We start from the raw sequence: 23,939 nt of genomic DNA, 5'->3' as shown, positions 1-23,939 counted from the left end.
GGGCACGGAAAGAAAAAATAAAAACACTTTTATTATACAAGTCGGGGCCAAGCTATCGTTTGAGACTACTCAGAACTTGATCGGTTCAGCCATTACTGAAATCTAATAATCTTGCGTGCTTGGAACTCGCTGACTCGCGTAAAAGAGGATCGGTCTGCGATTCGCTTCTCCTACATAGGCGCGAGTCGCAACCGCGCCTCTAGATGTTATAGCTTGGTGTTTTAGAGAATGAGTTAATGCTTGTGGATACTGATGGCAATGGTAAATTTTAAAACTCTTTAGTAATTATCTTTACATTCAATAAACCTGGTACGCTTTTAAAAAAAAATATAAGGATTTGTATAATTATTGTACATTTGTTTGCATATCTACATATGCAAAACAAATGTGCAATATATGAAGCAAGGAATAAATATAATTAATAGTAATTATACCAGTATAATTACAACTTTTAACAATATTTACTTGTATGTCATACCTATAATAAATTGCAACAAATTTATTTTCATCAAGAACACATAAGCTGTTGTATTATATAAAATTATATTTATTTCTTTTTGAAGTTCTTTAAACCTTATACTTATGCATATGTGCTTATGTTCTGTAATATTGCTTACAAGTCCTGTGTAATAGTATAAAAATTAAATATGATAAAATGTAAATAATAATTTAATTTTAAATTATTATTTAAAATTAAATTATTATTTATCCCTGGAAAATATTGAAACGCAAGTATAAGCTACTAATATTATGAAATTATTATTAATTAAAAAGCTATACAAGATTTCTAAAATTTAACATTAAATCAAAATGAGCAAAATTTCAACGTAAGCTTCGTAGTATACAAAACATTGAACTTCATATTATTAATTAATGTAATAATGGTAAGTTGTACGCAATAATATAAATATGTTATAATTATTTCTAGAACCACTGACGGAAAAAAAGTATAAAGTTTATCATAAGCATTACTAAATAAAATAAATTTAATATTGCTACAAAATCGGTCAAACGACAAAAATCAGAATGAGGCAGTTGAAGAATCAACTTTTCCTGATTTTCCACTGACAACAATAGAACAACTGAAAAATTTCGATGCTGTTTTGACCGGTGCAGATCAAATTCAAAGAGACTTAGTGAGTTAAATAAAAAGTTATATATGTACAATCATGAAAACATTTATTAATAGTAATAATAATAATGATTTTTTGTTTATTTTTTAGATTCGACGAATTCTGAGAATTCGGGTCGGTTGGCAGGTAGAGACTTAGAGAAATAATTCGAGCGAGGTAGGAAGGACGGAACAAGCCTAATCTCTCGCACACATGTCTCCGGGCGAGTGCGACGAGTCGAATGCGTCAGGTGAGTCAGAATGTAGGTCAGGTGTCGAGGATGACGACCTATGACTCTCATTCAGACTCTTGCATTCGTGTAGTCCTTATTTTGCGTAAACGAATCGAATCGCTTTTACGCGGGATCGGACTAAGTGCAATTTTATCGGAGCGGGAATTAGAGGTGGTTGAAGTAAAGAAAAATGATTGAGACTAAGAATTACAATTTATTTTAACATAATAAAAGAAATAACCAATTACAATGATAGGTGATGACTAAAATAATAATTATTAATGTACAAATAATATTTTTGTCAGTAGAAAATATGTGTAATAAAAAGAAGAAAAATCTTATGTTCTTAATAACAAAAAAATTGTAATTATAACTTAAATTCTAGTTGGTTATAAGTGTGCATGTGTAGGTGTATTTTATGATCAAGGAATTTTTAGTTATCCAGGTAGGCTTTGGAGCGAGTCGAAGATTTCTTCAAATTCATTGAGTACTCTTCGATTCGCTTCGATATTTTCATTTACTATATTCTCTACCTGTTCGGAAGTAAATAATGAATCGGAATGCGGGTTTTCTTGGGGAAACTCTAGCGCGGGGGAATATGGATCTTCCGGAGGTCTTCGAACAGGTGAATCGGAATTACGATAAAAAAGATCGGGGGAAGGTGTAGGAGGAAAATCTGTAGGAGAAAAGGTTGAATCCCGAGGAGAGGCTAAGGGTTCTGCAAAAGGATCGAAGGTAGAAGACGGTGACCCTGGTGGTTGTTTAAAATCTGGTTCTACATGAGATCCAGGAGAGTAAGAGGGGGAAGGATAACGACAGGGGGAAAAAGAGTGTGATTCAGGGGACGGATTTGAGACTGGCGGAGATGAGTCGGTCGGTTCGTCGGAAGTACTCAAATTAATTAGAGCGTTAGGCAAAACAGAAATTTTTGCTCGCTGTTTGCGTAATTTACCGAAGAGCGACAACGATGCGCCAAGCCTCCGGAGCTTCTTATTTCGGCGATTCCGACAGTTCTTAATGGCTCTTCGAGTTTTATGGTCAGGGACTCGCTTACGCACTAAAATGAATTTGAGAATTGACGCTACGTTCTCTCTTTCTTATAAAGGGAAATAAAATTTATATTATAACTTCTTGAAAGAAGAAAAAGGAAAAGCAAAAGAAAAAAAAGGTTTGAATTAATAAAAGGAACAGAATTCTTCGTTTCCGCTGGAAGCAAAGAAAACTGCGAATTTAATCGAACGAGAGTTCGATTGTATCCAGCAGGGAATAAAGAGAGTCGTGGACCCAATCGAAAGAGCTCGATTGTATCCTACGGGAAATAAGAAGAGTCGCGGACCCAATCGAAAGAGCTCGACTGTATCCTGCGGGAAATAAGGAGAGTCGTGGACCCAATCGAAAGAGCTCGATTGTATCCTACGGGAAATAAAAAGAGTCGCGGACCCAATCGAAAGAGCTCGACTGTATCCTGCGGGAAATAAAGAGAGTCGTGGACCCAATCGAAAGAGCTCGATTGTATCCTACGGGAAATAAAAGAGTCGCGGACCCAATCGAAAGAGCTCGACTGTATCCTGCGGGAAATAAAGAGAGTCGTGGACCCAATCGAAAGAGCTCGATTGTATCCTACGGGAAATAAAAAGAGTCGCGGACCCAATCGAAAGAGCTCGACTGTATCCTGCGGGAAATAAAGAGAGTCGTGGACCCAATCGAAAGAGCTCGATTGTATCCTACGGGAAATAAAAAGAGTCGCGGACCCAATCGAAAGAGCTCGACTGTATCCTGCGGGAAATAAAGAGACTGAGAGTAATAGAGGGAGAAAAGGAAGGGTAGTGCAATAATACTGAATATATGAATGTTTTGAAAAATATAAATCAACAAAACAAATATCTTATGAGAGAGAGAAGGTAGTCTTATGAAGAGTAAAAATAAAAAAATAAAAATAATGGACGGCTGAGACTTACTGTTGGGTGAAGTTTGAAGGTGCGAACGATTTAGTGGTTGGCAGAGCGGATTCAGCTTACAACGGCGGACGGTTGGTCGACGGTTGGCACTCAGAGTGTTCGGATCTCACAATGCCGCGTCGAATTTAAGTACGGTGAATACGAATCCGAACGTCACAAACTCGGACATATAATGTCACGGAATGTGCGCCGGATCGAACTAGAGTGAATCGCGAAGCGAAAAATGAGCGATTGATCAGAATGAAAAAAAGGTGCGGTATGTGCCCGTAAGTGACTGTAAATGATTGTAAGAAAGTAAGTAAGTAAGTGCCCGCGGGCTCCGGAGCTCCTTCCTTTTATACCTGATTCTGCCTATGATTTCTATGGGATTTTAATCCGCAGGTGTACTGCTTCCTATTGTCGTCCGCGCGCTACTTTTTAATTGTACGACAAGTGTTTCGTGTCGATGGGGTCAATCATCCGCCAAAATCGGCACGTGTCAAGGATGGACCAGCCGTATTGACTCGACTTTAGTGTATCTGCGCGGTTAAGGTAAATCATCTTTTCGAAATTTTCGGTTGCTTGGCTGCATCGATTTCGAAAGAAAAGAATTGTTACTCCACAGGACGTAACACCCCCCGCCTTAGACAAATGTTGGGGTTACACAACATTTGCAGAGTAAGAAGGATAATTCTTTTCTTTCGCGGGAAATTTCCTTTTCAAGGGAGGACCCACATGTAAGATTTCTCTTAGATGTGCGTCCTGAGGTTCTAAGGAAAGAGCAGGAAGGGAAAAATATACAGCTTTCTCTTAATCCCTTCGTACTCTTTTTACAATATAAATTTCTTTCTCATTTTTCTATTATAGTATATATTTATATATATCTATATAAATATATATAGTTTTCTTATATGTATGCGGATTATTAAAGTATTTCTTTCTCTTTTTCCAAGGTGTTTTTACCTGAACCCGTCTTTCGAGATAGTGTTTTGTTCAAGCTTTATTTACTCGTCGACCTGCGTGGGTCCGCCTGTCGGTATCTGCTTGCTGCAGGTGACGGAAGAATGCGCATTTTCTTCACGCTACCGTTTTTCTTTTACGGTGGGTCTTTAAATTCATTTAAAAGTTCGATCACCATCCAGAAAATAAAAAGAAAGAAATATAAACTCTCGTTTGATACAGAATTAACTTATAGTTATCTTAATTTTAAGTTATCTAAAATTCGTCGTTGGACGCTTTCTAAGTTTAATAGTTATTGTTCAGTGTGGGCGTGTTTTACCCTTTCTTTCGTTAATATAATTTTATAATGTTTTATATATGTATGTATATAAATTATATATATATATGTATGTATACTTTTTATTATTATTCCCTTCATTTCTTGCTTATATATATATTTTTGCTCTCTTATATGTATATACGGATATTATCTATTTATTTATTTTACTTATTTATTTTTTATATAATTTCTTTGAAAGGAGAAGGTTGCATGGGATACTTAATAGTAGATAAAAAAAAAAAGGTTTTTATTGGAGAGAAAAAAAAATAAAAAAAAAAAATTTTATTGTTATTTTTTCCTTTACAATAATTGTGTATGTATGTTTGTTATTATTATTATTATTATTTTTTTTTTTTTTTTTTTTTTGTGTTGTTACGCAGCGGGAAAGGTGTTTTCCGTAACGCGATTCTCCTCCCCTTGTACGTGCCCTAGGAGTATCAGGGCCTCCCTCAGGTGGATGGTTTTCCTTAATGCATGGCCGCTCCTGGGTCCGAGGATGGTGGCGGTTACTAGTGCTGCTCCCGGCCTGAGTGGGTACTGGAAACGTATCCACCCTCTTTCTCCTTCTGCCAAAATGCGTAATAGGGCCCTTGTCCTTCCGGGCCATGTGTCCGTGGATGTTGGCGGAGCCACATGCGCTAACCCGCATGCGATGGCTTGCCAAGGGAGCTTCCGGAATCTTTCTTCGAGCTGATAAAGTTCTCGGAAGGGTCTCCAGGTGGTACGGCCCCAATCGGCCAGCGCGACCATGGCTCTTCTGCGAGTCCGGTCTACCTTCAGGATCTCGCCGCGCTGCCATTCGCCCCGGTCGTCCCTGGTTGCCACTGCCTCCCCTGTGGTGATTTGGTTGGGCCAGAGGCTCATTTGTCGTTCTCGTCGGCCCATGTATATCATAAGGTCGATGATCAAATCCGTTAGAGCCGCTTCTCCCGTCTTGAGCCGTACCCAGAAGAGCAAGGGCGATTCAGTCCGGATAATTTGGACTTCATGTCGTCCACGGCTCAATTTCGCTATGTCGATATTCTTGATGACGGCTTCCATTCTCGACTGTTCAGCTCTTTGGTAGTCTTCCTTGGCAGACCTTAGACCTTGGTTGCAAGAAAGATTTAAAGTGACGGTTTCCCTGACTTCCTTGAGTATTTATACTCTTTTCTGATGCTCTCTCTCCTTTTCCCTCTTATCCTCAATATTTTGATCTGTTTTTCATTCTGGGTGTACGGAGTAGCTTGAGGGATTACGCTTTCCATATGTTCTCATTGAGGTGAGCGCATTCTATAGATTTTCGGACTTCTCGCTATATTTGTTCTTTGGCTCCAGTTTTACATTGCCCTGATGACGGTTACCCGCCCGTTATCCTTCCGTTGGTAGTCGGCTTATCGTTTTGGCCAGGTGAGCGTCATCGAGTTTAACTCCGCATAAGATAATGCGCATGACGTTGCCTTCTAAATTGCGGAAGCATTCTTTGAGATGGTACACTCTGCATGTGGATTTTTTGGATTATGCGTCCTCAATCTCTTAAAACGACAGATACGCTTCCGTCTTATATATATATGACAAATGTGGTGCCCATCTGTCGTCAGCTGTCTTCTTAGGTGGTTAATTAATTCGGTGATACAGCTGCCTCGTTTGCAAACTCCTCTTGCTTTGGGACTCGGGTGATAATTCTTTAAAAGTTTCTTCTCTTACAAGAAGTTAGTCTCCTTATTTTGCTTGCTTATTATTTATGTATATCTATATATATATATACTTTTTATTTTTTATTTTTTTTTTTATTTTTTTTTTTTTTGTATAAGAATACATGTATGTATACGTTGATAGTTTGATAAATCACAATTACTGAGGTGACATTCGGTTAATTAATATAATAATATGAGACTTCCTCTTACTTCAGAAATGATATTATTGAACTATAAGTTCGAATATCGGAACACGTGTATGTTCCGGGGTTTTACTGTCTAATCCTTACATCCCTTTTTTATCTCTCCGTTTTTTCACACCTTCTGGTCTTTACCTGGGCGAAGCATCTGTGGCTTCCCCTACCCTAAGGGTCTTACTCCGTGTTTGCAGGCCCACGGATGCCGTTTTCGATGCAGTTTAGCGTCAGTTTGCCAGCGTGGGCATCGCAGTGCATCTCGTCGAGTTTTCCTTTTTCGTTAAATATGTGTGCCGAGTGCGGGATTGATTGGCTGGTTGACGCGAATAAAAGTGGTTCAACTAATTTTACTTGATGTATGGATTTGCGAGGTTTCTTACCTCGCATGGAATGTAAGGGAGAGTGACAGCAATGGAAGGAAATCCCCCTATTAGAAAATCTCGAATGATTTTGTTGCAAGAAGGAGAAAGTCTCTACTAGTTCAAATTATATGTATGTGTATATACTTCTTATTAGTGAAGTGATTGTGCCATCAAAGGATTATTTAAATCAAGGTATTGTGATTTACGTAACCATCATCTTATTAATAATTTTCGCTAAAAGACCTATTTTTTGTCTCGTATAAAAATCATTACCTTTCGAGAGAAAATTTGCTGAAGTTATGCGTTCTGGGCGATAGTTAATATTACAATTGTTTAATCGTTATTCACAGGTACTTAACAATTGCGCTTATTGCTCGCGATAATTGGCATGACGAATTTTTCTGTTCCTAAACTTATCCTAGCGATCTTTACGATTTAGTTTACCCATTTACTCGTGTAGATAGGTATATTTGTTTTATATAGAAACAGGAAAGAAAAAGGCGACCACCAAATCCCCTTCCTTGTTTCTTTCGTGTTTCTGGTTACTTATTTATTTGTTAATTACTTTACAATATTTAAGACGCTTACAGAGTTTCTACATTGTTTTGGCGAGGTCAAGTATACAGATACGTTTTTTTTTTTTTTTTTTTTTTTTTTTTTTTTTTTTTTTTTTTTAAATATATATATGGTGGCGTACATGTTCCCCCATTATTATTATTATCATTATTTTTATAGGAGGAAAACTTCTTATATTATTTGTTTCTATATAACTTATTCGCTGTATCATTAGTTTAAACATACTTATCTATGGGTTTTTTCTTTATATATATTTATGAATGAATTAGAAAAAGAAAAACGGCCTTTAGCCCTCCCTTTCGGTTTCTTTTGTGATTGTCAATGGCTTATTCCTTTGTTGCTAATTACTCGACTATTCAGGTACGCTTGTGAAGCTCTGCGTTGCTCTCTTTGTTAGAGAGTAATTCTTTGGTGAGAAGGGAGTTTATTCATATATTTATATATATATATTAATGATAATCAAATGCGTACTGCTTTTTCCCCGTTTATCATTAGTATCATTCTCTTATAATTGTTTATCTATATACTTTTCTTCGCTATTTACATACATTTTGTTCGGGTGAAAACAGGAAAGAAAAAGGGTAATCATCGAATCCCCTTCCTATGTTTCTCTCATGTTTCTAATTATTCATTTATTCGTTATTATTTACTTAATTATGAAGACACGCTGGTGGAATTAAAATAGCACATTAAAAATGATTTTTCGGCGATGTACGTATCGTATGTTTGTGTACATATTCTTTACGCTTACTTATCTATCTATTTATTTGTTTATTAACTACTTGGCGAAAGATATATTGTGCGGATATAGCATCTCATGAACTGTGAATAATTGTGCTAGGATTAGAGCAAGCTATTTTATCGAGATGCAATCTCCACACCATATGTGTCTACAGTAAACATTTCTAAATATTCTGTTACCTATTAAACATTGTTTATAATATATATATATATATTTTTTTTTTTTTTTTTTTTTTTTGCTAAATAGATATGCTTGTTGTAAATATTCCCAAATATCGCCTCTAAATATTAGGTAATATATTATAATGTGGCCCCCTTTTTATACTTGCTAAATAGATATTCTTACAAAGATATATATATTTTTTTGTATAAAAATTTTTTTATTATTTATATATAAATTTATTTATTAATTAATTTATTTATTTATTTATATATATATATTTTTTTTTTTTTTTTTTTTTTTTTTTTCAATATAATAGGTCTTTTCTTTTGAATATATATATATATTTTTTCTGCGTAGATCAATTATTTTTTCGTTGTTTCTTCTTTTGTGTTTTTTTTTTCTTTTTTTTTTTTGGTATTTACAAGACTACTTAAGCATTGTTAACAGCGAACGGCGGTCACACTTCGGTTGGTTTGGCCGGCTCTCTGGCATTTATTTGGTTTAATACATGGGTAACCCCACCCGAGTTTCAGGCGTATGATGTCTGCATGCTCAAATGTGTTAAGGCAGTCCTGACATTCCTCGGCGTCGTTATACCTTACCATCTCTTTTCGACAAATAGCGCATTTTTCTTGATTATAGAGAAAATTCATATGAATCAGGAGGTGTGGCGCCACGGCCACGTGTTCCTTTTGCATTTCGTTTGACATTGTTATATAGCAATTTTCGCAAATCTTGCAATGGTTGCCGAATCGTTGATACATCGGGCGTCCGCTTATCGTGGTGACGCATTTGAGATCCATTATAAGTCTAGCAGTATTCAGGGCGCGCAAAGCCTCTTTTGTTTCTTCTCCTCGGTTTCTTCTTGGCCAACAGGAGTTGAAAATGACCGACATCCTTGTGTACTGCAATCGACGATCAAGTAGTGATTATTGAAACCTTTAGTACAAGGGAGGAAGAGCTCTCTTCCCTTGTTTTCTTGAATTAGTTCGGTATGTTCGAGAGATCGGATTTCAATTTTGTTCTTAATTTAATTTTATGCACCTCTCGTCACATACGTAATACTACGGTCGCACAGATCTCGGATTTCGCTTAGAGTCGCTACTACCGGTATTCCGTTTCCGGCATTTAGAAACGCTCTATCGGCTTGCTCAAATTTTTGGAGACAGCCTTCACATCGTTCGACTGCTTTGACTGTTACAGTTATCCTGTAGCAGATAGCACAGTAAGTCTGATTGCGTACCGCGTTTATGTGGACTAAATGATGTTTATAGAGGCGTTCATATTTAAGTCGTGTAGCAGAAGACAATGTTAAGTAACAATGGTGACAAATTTTTGAACAATTCTCGGAATGTTGAAATATCCTCGAGTTTCCTAAGCTGGTAACGCACCGAAGGTTGCTCAGGTACACAAAGTCTTCCCAGAATAATTCGCGACATTCCCTTTCTAGTTCTGGCCAATCGCGACAGAGAGCCTCCCTCATTCTATATGTATTTGCTGCAATAGGAAATTCATCGCTTTAGGTATACATATATGTATATATATATTTATGTGTTTGTAATACTTATGGCCTTCCATTTTTATGTAAAAAAAAATAAATTTTTATTACTCGATGAATTTCCTAACCGGGGAGTCCCTTTCTTCGACGTGTGTCGCGCTCAATGCTTAACGTTAATTATCCTACTTGATGAATAGTAGTTACTAGTACTAATGTTATTATTTATACGCCTTTTTGTTAAACCGAAGGGTATGCATATGCTAGGATTCTTTCGGAGTCTTGAGCGTGGCCTAGTTTTACGAGGATGTCCTTGACGTCAAGTATTCCGCTCCCACATTCGTTTCTTATCTCCATCTTCACGAGTGCCGCTTCTTCTTCTACGTCCCCGACAATGCTGATCCATCCTTCCCGTTGTTCAATTAAAAATTTTAGAAGATCTTTGGCCCTCCGGGGCCATATTCTTTTTACTGGGCAAGGTTCTGTATATGCTAATGCGCAAGGGATTGCCCGCCATTCAAAATCACGGAATCTTTCTTCGAGTTGATAGATTTCGCAATAGGGCCGCTCGATAATACGGGCCCAATCTTTTAGAAAAATAGTGGCTGTTCCATCTTCATAGGCACTAAGAATAACGCCACGTTGCCATCTCCGTCTATCGTGAACGGCGACAATTTCATCTGCTTTAATGTCGTCGGGTCGGTGATGCAGCAGTCGCCCTCGTCGCGTCATCCGGCGTTGGAGCTCCTCTAACATTTCTTCGAAATCGTCTGTAGAATTTTGTAGATGAACCCAAATCAAGGTGGGCGAGTCTACCCTTATTATTTTTACTTTCAGAGGGCTTCGAGTCAAAGTTCCCGTATTTATGTGGCCGATAGCAGTAGTCATCTATAAGAGAACCATGGGCTCATTGGTGCAAATGTATGGTATTGTTTACATTAGAGATAGAGGGATAAGAATGGAAGGGATTTTTTTTTTTATTTTTTTTTTTTTTTTTTTTTTTTTTTTTTCAACTCGAGAGTATACGTTGAATTTTCTTTAGGCGGGAGCAGGGGGTAATTGTGCTGTTCCCGTCTAGGATCCTCTTGTAGTTCTGAGAATCTTATTGCTTGCGATCCTGACTCGTCAGGTGCTGAGGGAGATGGATTCCTTAATTTACAACGGTCTTTTCCTAGGTGTAACAAGAGTTGGGTGATTGAGTCCCATATTGCTCCTACTAAATATAGTGACCACCCGTACACGGTGTGCAGGGCATATCCGTGCACAAAAGTATCTATTATTAGTTTTACAACTCTTACTGACATGTATATTCCGATTATCCCCGCGCTGACATTCCCAAAGATTAGAAATCGATTCCAGAATTTTTCCCATGCAGATGTAGCTATTTTCTCTATGGAGGCTTCGTCCAAAAGGTTAGAGATAGATCCTCCATTTATGGACCCCGATTGCCCCATCATTCCTCGGGCTACCGTGTTAAGCAGAGCTGGTCGTTCGGCAGGAAACATTATATGATCCCTAAGCGTTTCGAGTTCGTTTTCTGTATATATTCCGCTTGTGGCAAGCGAGCCGGGACTAATATATTTCCATGTTGGTTTAGTCATGGGCTTCATAATTATCGGAGGTAGCGTCTCGACTGGTTTGGGTGTGAATTTATACCATGAGTCTCCGAGAAGATACATGGCGGGTGCGAGTGAGTTACAAGTAACCTCCGTCCCTTGACGCAATAAAATATGAGTTTGTGGGGTTAAAAATAGACTCTCGTTATTTCGTAGTACTGGTAGCTGATCATAGCATTTTCCAGTGTGAGCAAGTTTCACCTCGACAGGTACGCATTTCACTATATGTATCACTTCTCCGGCTAACAAAGCCATATATCCTGGCCCTTGCATTATGTGGTAGGCGAAAGCGTCTGGGGCGTGAGTGGCGAGAGCCAATGCGTTTTTTAGTACCTTTTGTTCGAGGGTACATTGCTGTTGGAGGACATTTCTATATAATTCGTTTACCTGAGTGCGTACGTGTTTTTCCACATACAAAAACTTGGAGTTTATGTAGGCAAAAATATCGAGGTTTTGCGGGCGATATTCCTTACCGAATATTGAACTCCCGAAGGTTGTTTCATAGATCAATAATTTCGGGTGTTCGGTTCTTATGAGCGTGTATCCACAGTGTGTATATTGTCCTCTCATTGTCAGTGCGAAGGTCGTTTCTTGAGAATTTAAAGAGTAAACTACCTGTGATTCTTTGCCGGTATCATCTACTAGTACATTCGCGAATCCATCATAAAGTGACCCGAAATTAGAAAGTGCACATTGACTCGGGGGGAGTGGGTCCCAGTAGGTGTTTCCTCCTTCTAGATCTACGCATTGGGTGGACTTGAAATCGCAGGTCACTCCGGACCGGAGCACTATTCGATTTGAGTTGAGTTGGACCGTGGCCTCATAATCTTGGAGTGTGATTTTTACAGTTGCGAGCACAATCACGTTGGGCCAACTCCCAAAAGAATCGGAATAACTAGTCCCGTGGCACGTTCCTGCGTTATCTATGTGCCCTGCCAAGGTTACTGGTCGTGAGACTGATTGATTTGCCTTTAAATCGGATATCACAGTATTTCCGTGACGATAGGTTCCGATCCATTGCATTTTCATGCAAGTTTCACGGGAGGTTTCTTCTATGTATGAGTATTTGCCATTAAGCACGTCACCGGTGTGAGAGAACATTCCGCATGTTTTTACTATCCTATCGATCTCAACTTTGCATTGAATAACTTTTACTGTTTTAAATTCATTGATCTGTAAGAGTTGTATATATTTTTTGGTCTGGTTCACACGTTGAAGAGGTATATCGCATTCTTCTGTATTAAGTAAGGACATTGTTGTTATATTTGCCATCGGTGATCCGCAATCGTAGCCTATTATTCCGGCTGTTTCGCGGGCCCATGCTATTATTAGTATTATAGCCATAACCCGGGGATCCATCTGAAATTTTGATTGTTGTTACTATTTATTTTAATGGTTAAGGATGGGTTTTATATGGGAAACTCTCAATCGATTGGGATGTACAATTCGGCTATTTTTCTTTATTCTTATTTTAACGTTCTTTCTATTTATTATTTCGAGAATTTCGTGAGGGCCAGTATAATGATCTCCGAATTTACCGGGTTTAGGCCCTTTTAATAAGAATACGTAATCTCCAGGCTTAAACGTCTGTGGGTTAATTTTCTTGTCGTAGTGTTTTTTCGACTTAATTTTCGCATTAATAACATTTTCGCGGGCGTTGGTTTGGATGCCGTGAAGTTGCGTAACTAAATTTATCAAATAGTCATCGTAACTTGCTAATTTATCTTCTGGGCCTAAGAGTTCATTAGTCGGAATTCTTGCTATTTTGCCGAATACTAATTCATATGGCGTGTGCTTCGTGGCTTCGTGGACGCTGGTATTGTAATTAAATATTGCGAGTCCGATCCATCTATCCCATTGCTTTTGTTCATTAGCATACTGCTTTAAATATTCTCCTAATGCATGATGCGATCTTTCTAATGAGCCGTTCGATTGAGGGTGGAAAGCCGTTGTGCGAAATTTGCGAATTCGGAACAGCTTTGCTATTTTCTTCATTAATTCACTAATGAAATTTCTTCCTTGATCGGTCAATATGGCTTTGGGCGCTCCTAATACACAAATAAATTTATCTACAAAGGCTTCCGCTATTGTTTCGGAAGTCTGGTCAGGTAAAGGAATCCCCATACAGAATTTTGTCAGCTGATCCTGCAGGGTTAGAATGTATTCATTTCCTCTCATGGTTTTAGGTAACGGCCCCACTATATCCATAGCAACTTTGTCGAAAGAAGATCCTGGCGTGTCAGTTATCATCATGGGTTGTTTAGTTTTTACCCTAACTAATTTTTTCAACTGACACTGCAAACATTGCTGTATATAATGCTGGACATCTGTCTTTAAATTTTCCCAATAATAATTATGTTTAATTCTGTTATAAGTTTTTGTAACGCCACGATGTCCTCCGGTAGGCAAGCAATGTGTTTCTCCGATTATAATAGGTCGAAGATCTCTTGGAGGGTATTTAACTAATCCATTGCAAATAATTAGTTTAGTCGTGGAGTTGATAAACGTTAATTGCAATAGTGGTTTAATGTTATTCCATGGTACATTGTTAACAATATCCGTTTTTGCAATACTAAGAGTTTCTAGTTTTAATTTTTCGACTATAACACAGAGATCTTTTAGCACGGCTGTTACCTGAGTTAAAGTCATCGTTGGACCCTCGCGCTGTCCCTCGCTAATGGGCAACGCCATATGGTAACGTTTTTTATATTTTATAGCCTTAACCCTGCCTAAGGTAAGATCTTCCAAGTTTGGAAGCTCATTTCTTTCGAATAATTTTTGAGAACCTGAATCTAAGGGCTTTCCTGTAGTATCTACGAAATATGCTACGTTATCCTTCCGCAAGAATAATAATTCTCGAGAGTCGAAAACGTTGCTTTTAATTATTTGATCTTTAATAATAGTAGGCTTTGCTTTTCGTCGTTTATTTATTTCGCAAATTTTATTTGCGTCATTTTCACTATCGCTTTCTTTATCCGGTGGATCGTTTCTATTTCTTGTCTCGTCGTTTTCTTCTTCTTCGTCCTCTGTTTCCTCGTCTTGGTTTTCCATTGTCTCGTCGTCAGTATTATCGGCTTCTCTTGCTGTCGGTCTGTTTCTAATCTTCGATGATTCGGTTTCGTCTATTGAATAATTATGAGCGGTGTCTTTAATCTTCGCTGTCTGGCTTCTCGTTTGTATTTTGTCGCGTGTAGGAAAGTCTTGAGTTACTTTCTCTTTCATTGTGGACGCAGGCTGCGTGGAATCCATATGGTTACTATACAGATCGTTGTCCGACGGCGGATTCTCAAATTCCTCCTCGTCTGAGAGATACAATTCAAAGTCTTCGTCTTCTTCGTCTGTTTCTTCTAATAAACCGGCTATAATTTCTGCGTCTTTCGGGTCATTAGGATTTAAGATTTTATTATGCTTAACTACATTACAGATTCTTTCATTGCAATTTACTGGATTTCTAGATAAAGCGTCGGCATTTACATTAGTTTTGCCGGCTTTATATACTACATCGTAATCGTATTCTGCTAATTTAAGTCTCCAGCGAAGTATACGCATGTTGGCATCTTGTGCATTTTTGAACCAGAGTAGGGGTTTATGGTCTGTGACTAGCGTAAATTTGCGTCCGTATAAGTATGGACGAAAATGTTTGACGCAGTATATTATTGCTAATGCTTCCTTTTCGTAGGTGTCATATTTTATTTCATTATCGGTTAGTGTTCGAGATGCGTATGCTACTGGTCGATCTTTATTTATTTCTCCTTGTGACAAAATGCCTCCCACGGCTATTCCAGATGCGTCGGTGGTCAAAATAAATGGTTTAGAAAAATCAGGATATTGCAATACTGGTTCTTCGCATAATTTCTCTTTCAATGCTTCGAAAGAATCCTCTTGAGCGGATGCCCATTCGAAGCGAACGTCGTTTTTTAGCAAGTTAGACAGTGGTTTGGCTAGTGCAGAAAAATTTGGTATAAATCGCCTGTAATATCCCGCTAGTCCAAGAAACTGTTTAATATTTTTCGGAGTTTTTGGTCGAGGAAATTGTCTTACGGCTTCTAATTTTTTCGGATCGGGCTTAACACCGTTTCTACCTATTATATGCCCAAGGTATGTCACTTCAGTCTTCAGAAATTCACATTTATCAGGTTGTAATTTTAAATTTGCTTTGCGGAGTCGATCCATTAATAGATTATATTTTCTTTCATGCTCTTCCAGTGAAGTAGCATAAATAACTATATCGTCCATATAGACGAATAATTCCTTGCCTTGCAATCCGGATAATACTAAATCCATTAAACGTTGGAAAGTCGCAGGTGCATTTTTTAATCCGAATGGCATTCGTTCGAATTCATAATGCCCGAAGGGAGTAGTAAATGCCGTTTTGTGACCATCGGCGGGGTCCATTTTTATTTGATGGAAACCAGAAGCTAGATCGCATACGGAGAAATATTCCGCTCCTCCTAATTGATCCAGGATGTCAACAATGTTAGGTAATGGATAAGCGTCGCCAATGGTTTTTTCATTTAAAGCGCGGAAATCTAAAACCATTCTCCAGCGTTTGTTTCCCTTTGAATCTTCCTTCTTAGGCACTATCCATATGGGCGTATTGTAAGGTGACTGAGATAATTTTACTACGCCTCCATCTAACAATTCTTCAACTTGTTTATTTATTTCTTCTTTATGAATTTGAGGAAATCGATATTGTCTAGTATTGATGGGTCGGTCGTCTGTTGTCGGTATTTGATGTTGCAACACGTGAGTCGCTGTTAATTTTTCTCCGGGTATGTGGAATCTATCCTGGCTGCCGGATATAAGACTTATTACGTTATCTCTTTCTTGGATATTTAAATGATCGAGACGTAATAACTCCATAATTTCTGCGAGCCTATTCTGCTCCAAATTTTCAGAAATTTGAAAACATTCGCGAGGTATTTTATTTTGCAAATCTTGCTTCTCTTCTTCTGTTTGAATTTGTTTACTTTTAAAATTTTCACTCATTTGTTGAGTTGAGGCAACATTTTCTGCAAGAGATTCATTCTCTTTAGAATAATATAACTTACTTATTTCGGGGGTCTCGGTTCTGTTCTCTTTTGAAGGTATTTTTGTAATTGAATGAGAGATGTCATCGTTTCTTATGACTGTTTTGTTTCTAAGAGATTTTATTTTTTCTTGAGAAATAGAGGAACTCTTTTCCTTCGATTCCCTTAAAATAAAAACCGCATCGCTTGACGAGGTTTGGTAACTTCCCTCTTCACGATCGGCAGGAATGAAGTGCTCTGAGGGAGGGGTTTGGAAACATCCCTCACTAATAATTTTTAGATTCTTGGATAATCCATTAGAAGTTTGGTAGCTTCCCTCCGTTTGGATTTGTGAATCGCTAGATAATTTAGGAAGAATTGGGAATTCTCTCTCCCTAAGAATTTTAAGATTACTGGACAATCCAAGGCAGGTTTGGTGATTTCCGTTTTCTTGAATTTTTGAATCTCTGGGCAATTCAGGAGAGATTTGGAAGCCTCTTCCTCCAAGGTTTTGGAGATCTGGATTTTTGAAATTAAAATTGTTATTCAATTCTTCATTTTCCTTTAAGATTTTATCTTCAGTTTTCTCTTTTATTTTTGCCTCATTTTTAAATTGATTTTCCTTTATATTCATTCTTCCATTTTCCTTTTCTTCGAGATTTTTCATTTTTATTTGATTACTTAATTTCTCAATTTTTCCATCAATTAAATTTACCTTCTCGTAATGTGTATTATTTCCACCTTCATTATTAATTTCTTCGTTTACTTCTTCTTTGTTAGTCTTGCATCTTATTTCCATAATTTCTTCTAGTTCATTTGGCATCTCGATTTTATCCTCGTGATCGTCGAGTATATCATTCAAAGGCTTGAGATACAGAGTCGGTACTTGAACTTCTACTTCCTCATCCAAAGTACTTATAACATTCAGGTAGGCTTTTCCGTCAACGTTTTCTGCTATAGTTTCCTTTGAATAAATTCCATGGGCAATTTTTAATTTAGGTATGTACCCGATTTTTATATCAGGGTTCCCTACTCTCACATAAAATAATGATTCGGACCGTGGAGCTGCGGTAATAATTTCTGGAGAAAAGAAAGGAACGTTAGTGCCTGCTACGTTTAAATAACCATTAGCATAGTCGATTTTGGAAAATGTTTGTTGAAAGAAATCGTTACCTAATATACCGGATTGTGATATAGGAAAATTACTTGACACGATATGAAATGTTACTTCTTTCCCGAAAAGAGGAAGAACGATTTCTCCGAGAGTATAAACCGGGTATTCGTTTATTCCGCTTAACTTCAAAATATTATTGTAATTGATAACTATGTCCGTGGGTATAAAATGTTCTTTAATTATATTCGGTCCTGACCCAGTATCCAATAAAAAGGTAGTTTGCGGAATCGTTTCACAAAAATTTACCTGAACGGTAGGCACGCGACTATGCTTGTCAAGATTTATGGTTACTTGGCGGGCGGTCAACACATGCTTATTTACTTGGTTTCTTTGGCTGGCGACGGGTGTGAGATCCTTCCGGACCCCTGCTGCACACCCGACGTCGAGGGTCCATCCGCGTTTCCCGAATTGTTTGCTTTTCTACGATTGTTGCTTGCAATTCGCAGTTCGCAATTCTCGAGGAGGTGCCCCTGCTCTTTGCAATATCGACAAACTACCAAATCTTTAGGTACCGCATCTACCTTTGGATTTGATCGACAATTTTTTGCGATATGCCCGAAATTATTGCAAATTTGACAGGTGATTTTTAATTTGTTCACCTCGCCGCGTTGCTCATTTTGTTTTTTCCAACAATTATTGGCCGTATGCCCTAGCCGATCACACCACTGGCAAACTAGAGAGGGCTTATTTTGAATATTAATTTTATTATTTCTACATGACTTAGCGTCATGCCCGGATTTAGAGCATAATTGACAAATGACGTTATTTTCCCGTATCATTCTAACAGACTGTCGAGTTTGAGGATCGCGTAACCGACATTTGTCGGCACTGTGCCCACGTTTTTTGCAAATTTGACATATTAAAATTTCAGTTCCTAAATCGGATCCGATATGACCCAGCTGAATTGTCTGAGTCAATTTTCTGCATTTTGAAGCTGAATGTCCCTCCTTGTAACAAATTTGACACGTTTCGCGCGGCCGACTAATAATTGTTTCTCGGTCGGCAGCGCTACCTTTGCCTTGTCGCAAGTCGGTCATTGAGCGTAGTTCGCGCTCTATTCTTAATGCATCGGATACGGTTTCTTGAACATTTAAATCTCTCGCGATTCTTTGCTCAATTTCCGGTTTCAATCCTCTAATGAAACATTTGCACATGTCTTTTTCCAGTGATATTTTTACATTATGATCGGGTGGGCCATTTCCCCATGCTTTATATGCTTCTAAGATTTGTTTTCCTAACAATTTTACTCTATTTGCATAAGTAATTACATCTTCTTCATTTTTTTGATAAATGCACCCTAATTCCCCTTGCAATTGATATACGGTCTTAGATGCCCCATATACTTGTTTTAAATATGCGGTTAATTGAGCAACGGTATCGAAATTTTGATCCTGAATTGTACGGCGCGCTTCGCCGACGATTCGTGTTCTAATTATGCGAGCAAATTGAAGCTCCGCCTCGGCGGGTAGCATGGACTTAGCTTCCTCGCATCCTTCAATAAAATAAGATAACGGAATATTTTGTCCATCAAAGAAAGGGACGGCTTCTACCGCGTACTTCAAAGAAGCGAACGGATTTGAGTGAGCCATTCCGGGTGGTTTAGTTTTAACGATAGGTTCGGGTCCCTCTATTCTTTTTACTGTATCGTCTCCCGCAACGTCGGAGTCGTCGAAACCAGGTATTAGCGTCTTGTCGCCACCTCCCAACGAACTCTCCGAATCATGCAAAGTAAGATCAAATAATCTAGGAATTTTTTTAAAGGATGTGGTGGGAGTTGATGTCTGTGTAATCGTGACTGGTTTACGTCCAGGTATACCCTGGTTTTCAACAGCAGATTTATAAATGTTATCGATTTCTTCTTTATTTGATCCGGACCTCGTAGTCATTCCTGCTCTTAAAAATTGCACTTTTCATCCCGGACGAGCCCCCAAAATTTCTCAAATGGTCTGTTACGTCCAGAATTCTCGAAATAAGTCTCTCGGGTCGGTTGGCAGGTAGAGACTTAGAGAAATAATTCGAGCGAGGTAGGAAGGACGGAACAAGCCTAATCTCTCGCACACATGTCTCCGGGCGAGTGCGACGAGTCGAATGCGTCAGGTGAGTCAGAATGTAGGTCAGGTGTCGAGGATGACGACCTATGACTCTCATTCAGACTCTTGCATTCGTGTAGTCCTTATTTTGCGTAAACGAATCGAATCGCTTTTACGCGGGATCGGACTAAGTGCAATTTTATCGGAGCGGGAATTAGAGGTGGTTGAAGTAAAGAAAAATGATTGAGACTAAGAATTACAATTTATTTTAACATAATAAAAGAAATAACCAATTACAATGATAGGTGATGACTAAAATAATAATTATTAATGTACAAATAATATTTTTGTCAGTAGAAAACATGTGTAATAAAAAGAAGAAAAATCTTATGTTCTTAATAACAAAAAAAATTGTAATTATAACTTAAATTCTAGTTGGTTATAAGTGTGCATGTGTAGGTGTATTTTATGATCAAGGAATTTTTAGTTATCCAGGTAGGCTTTGGAGCGAGTCGAAGATTTCTTCAAATTCATTGAGTACTCTTCGATTCGCTTCGATATTTTCATTTACTATATTCTCTACCTGTTCGGAAGTAAATAATGAATCGGAATGCGGGTTTTCTTGGGGAAACTCTAGCGCGGGGGAATATGGATCTTCCGGAGGTCTTCGAACAGGTGAATCGGAATTACGATAAAAAAGATCGGGGGAAGGTGTAGGAGGAAAATCTGTAGGAGAAAAGGTTGAATCCCGAGGAGAGGCTAAGGGTTCTGCAAAAGGATCGAAGGTAGAAGACGGTGACCCTGGTGGTTGTTTAAAATCTGGTTCTACATGAGATCCAGGAGAGTAAGAGGGGGAAGGATAACGACAGGGGGAAAAAGAGTGTGATTCAGGGGACGGATTTGAGACTGGCGGAGATGAGTCGGTCGGTTCGTCGGAAGTACTCAAATTAATTAGAGCGTTAGGCAAAACAGAAATTTTTGCTCGCTGTTTGCGTAATTTACCGCAGAGCGACAACGATGCGCCAAGCCTCCGGAGCTTCTTATTTCGGCGATTCCGACAGTTCTTAATGGCTCTTCGAGTTTTATGGTCAGGGACTCGCTTACGCACTAAAATGAATTTGAGAATTGACGCTACGTTCTCTCTTTCTTATAAAGGGAAATAAAATTTATATTATAACTTCTTGAAAGAAGAAAAAGGAAAAGCAAAAGAAAAAAAGGTTTGAATTAATAAAAGGAACAGAATTCTTCGTTTCCGCTGGAAGCAAAGAAAACTGCGAATTCAATCGAACGAGAGTTCGATTGTATCCAGCAGGGAATAAAGAGAGTCGTGGACCCAATCGAAAGAGCTCGATTGTATCCTACGGGAAATAAGAAGAGTCGCGGACCCAATCGAAAGAGCTCGACTGTATCCTGCGGGAAATAAGGAGAGTCGTGGACCCAATCGAAAGAGCTCGATTGTATCCTACGGGAAATAAAAAGAGTCGCGGACCCAATCGAAAGAGCTCGACTGTATCCTGCGGGAAATAAAGAGAGTCGTGGACCCAATCGAAAGAGCTCGATTGTATCCTACGGGAAATAAAAGAGTCGCGGACCCAATCGAAAGAGCTCGACTGTATCCTGCGGGAAATAAAGAGAGTCGTGGACCCAATCGAAAGAGCTCGATTGTATCCTACGGGAAATAAAAGAGTCGCGGACCCAATCGAAAGAGCTCGACTGTATCCTGCGGGAAATAAAGAGAGTCGTGGACCCAATCGAAAGAGCTCGATTGTATCCTACGGGAAATAAAAAGAGTCGCGGACCCAATCGAAAGAGCTCGACTGTATCCTGCGGGAAATAAAGAGAGTCGTGGACCCAATCGAAAGAGCTCGATTGTATCCTACGGGAAATAAAAAGAGTCGCGGACCCAATCGAAAGAGCTCGACTGTATCCTGCGGGAAATAAAGAGAGTCGTGGACCCAATCGAAAGAGCTCGATTGTATCCTACGGGAAATAAAAAGAGTCGCGGACCCAATCGAAAGAGCTCGACTGTATCCTGCGGGAAATAAAGAGAGTCGTGGACCCAATCGAAAGAGCTCGATTGTATCCTACGGGAAATAAAAAGAGTCGCGGACCCAATCGAAAGAGCTCGATTGTATCCTACGGGAAATAAAAGGAGTCGCGGACCCAATCGAAAGAGCTCGACTGTATCCTGCGGGAAATAAAGAGAGTCGTGGACCCAATCGAAAGAGCTCGATTGTATCCTACGGGAAATAAAAAGAGTCGCGGACCCAATCGAAAGAGCTCGACTGTATCCTGCGGGAAATAAAGAGACTGAGAGTAATAGAGGGAGAAAAGGAAGGGTAGTGCAATAATACTGAATATATGAATGTTTTGAAAAATATAAATCAACAAAACAAATATCTTATGAGAGAGAGAAGGTAGTCTTATGAAGAGTAAAAATAAAAAAATAAAAATAATGGACGGCTGAGACTTACTGTTGGGTGAAGTTTGAAGGTGCGAACGATTTAGTGGTTGGCAGAGCGGATTCAGCTTACAACGGCGGACGGTTGGTCGACGGTTGGCACTCAGAGTGTTCGGATCTCACAATGCCGCGTCGAATTTAAGTACGGTGAATACGAATCCGAACGTCACAAACTCGGACATATAATGTCACGGAATGTGCGCCGGATCGAACTAGAGTGAATCGCGAAGCGAAAAATGAGCGATTGATCAGAATGAAAAAAGGTGCGGTATGTGCCCGTAAGTGACTGTAAATGATTGTAAGAAAGTAAGTAAGTAAGTGCCCGCGGGCTCCGGAGCTCCTTCCTTTTATACCTGATTCTGCCTATGATTTCTATGGGATTTTAATCCGCAGGTGTACTGCTTCCTATTGTCGTCCGCGCGCTACTTTTTAATTGTACGACAAGTGTTTCGTGTCGATGGGGTCAATCATCCGCCAAAATCGGCACGTGTCAAGGATGGACCAGCCGTATTGACTCGACTTTAGTGTATCTGCGCGGTTAAGGTAAATCATCTTTTCGAAATTTTCGGTTGCTTGGCTGCATCGATTTCGAAAGAAAAGAAGTTATATATGTACAATCATGAAAACATTTATTAATAGTAATAATAATAATGATTTTTTGTTTATTTTTTAGATTCGACGAATTCTGAGAATTGGGGGAAAGAATTCGGGGCAGTTTACTCAAAATGTAATGCGGTGGCTAATTTCTGATAGACTTGCATTGCAATTGTCGTGGTCGGGACAACGAAAAACAATAAAGTTTAAAGACTTCAAATTATGCACAGTCATTATCGGTACGTATAGTATATATTTAGCAATCCTTTAAATCTTTAGAGATAGAAAAGTTTCAATAATTAGTGCGCAAATCATAATTGTATTGTTATTTAAAATAGCATTCCCGAGAAAAAAAAATAAGAAACAACACCGTATTCGATTAGCTAATTCGGCCCGACTTTGAATCAACGATTTATTCTTTTTAGTAGCATTTTTGCAGTTTATTGACTCTTTTGAAACTAAAAAGAACAAACAATAGATTCGGAAGGAAATCAACAAATCGAATACACTAACATTTTTTCTTTTTTACAAGTACACGTAACAATACATTATATAGTGAATACAATATAATATAATAATTATCTCTCCTACTTTATTTGTATCAATGATACTTTTGATATACTTCTGTCATAAATTAATAAGGTTAACGATGTTTCGTTTTTTGTATAGTTGATAATATATATGGTCAAGATTGATGAAATGTGAGAAAAATTTATTTTTCACACATTTTTTCTACATTTTATCGATCCTGATCATACTCTTCCATTTTTTACACTTTCCACCGATAGAACTATATAATAAGAATATATAATAAATTCAAAGTTATATTTTATTTCACTTTTATTAAATATATAAATCTTCTACTTCATCTCTAGTTTAGTTCTAGTTTTTGTGCTCTTTTAAACTAGTACTAGATACACGCAAAGATATCGATATAATTTTGTATCAAATAATACATTTAATTCCACCCAAATTTGATTCTTTCTATATAGTACACGACTTATTTGCATGTTTCAATTATAGAATACTTTAAAGTATTATATTTATAATATTGTATATACAATAAGTATTATACATTTTTTCAGAAACAATCGCTGCAAATACTTCCGACACGGTGAACAATATTGGACAAGTAATAAAGATTTGGCTACAACATGCCAGTGATAGAATAAAACAAAAAGAAAAATAATATTTCAAGGTATACATGCGCGCGCGCGCACACACGCACACACGCACACACACACACGCGCGCGCGCGCACACACACACACACACACACACACACA

The 23,939-nt window shown here is 38.2% G+C and overlaps 1 protein-coding gene and 1 long non-coding RNA gene across 2 annotated transcripts in view; both read left to right on the top strand.

Annotated features, from left to right (window-relative positions):
* Positions 1-23,939, top strand: part of LOC120357578 (methionine aminopeptidase 1D, mitochondrial-like) — a 217,515-nt gene that overhangs the window by 166,268 nt on the left and 27,308 nt on the right. The window lies entirely within an intron of this gene.
* Positions 854-23,894, top strand: LOC113005884. Its single transcript, XR_005574586.1, has 3 exons — positions 854-1,136; positions 22,734-22,893; positions 23,740-23,894. It is a non-coding gene; the product is annotated as an uncharacterized LOC113005884 (long non-coding RNA).

Source organism: Solenopsis invicta, chromosome 4 (genome assembly GCF_016802725.1).
Source record: "Solenopsis invicta isolate M01_SB chromosome 4, UNIL_Sinv_3.0, whole genome shotgun sequence".
In the NCBI taxonomy this organism is placed as follows: Eukaryota; Metazoa; Arthropoda; class Insecta; order Hymenoptera; family Formicidae; genus Solenopsis; species Solenopsis invicta.
The sequence above is the reverse complement of the archived record's forward strand: the minus strand, read 5'-3'. Positions and strand labels throughout refer to the sequence as shown.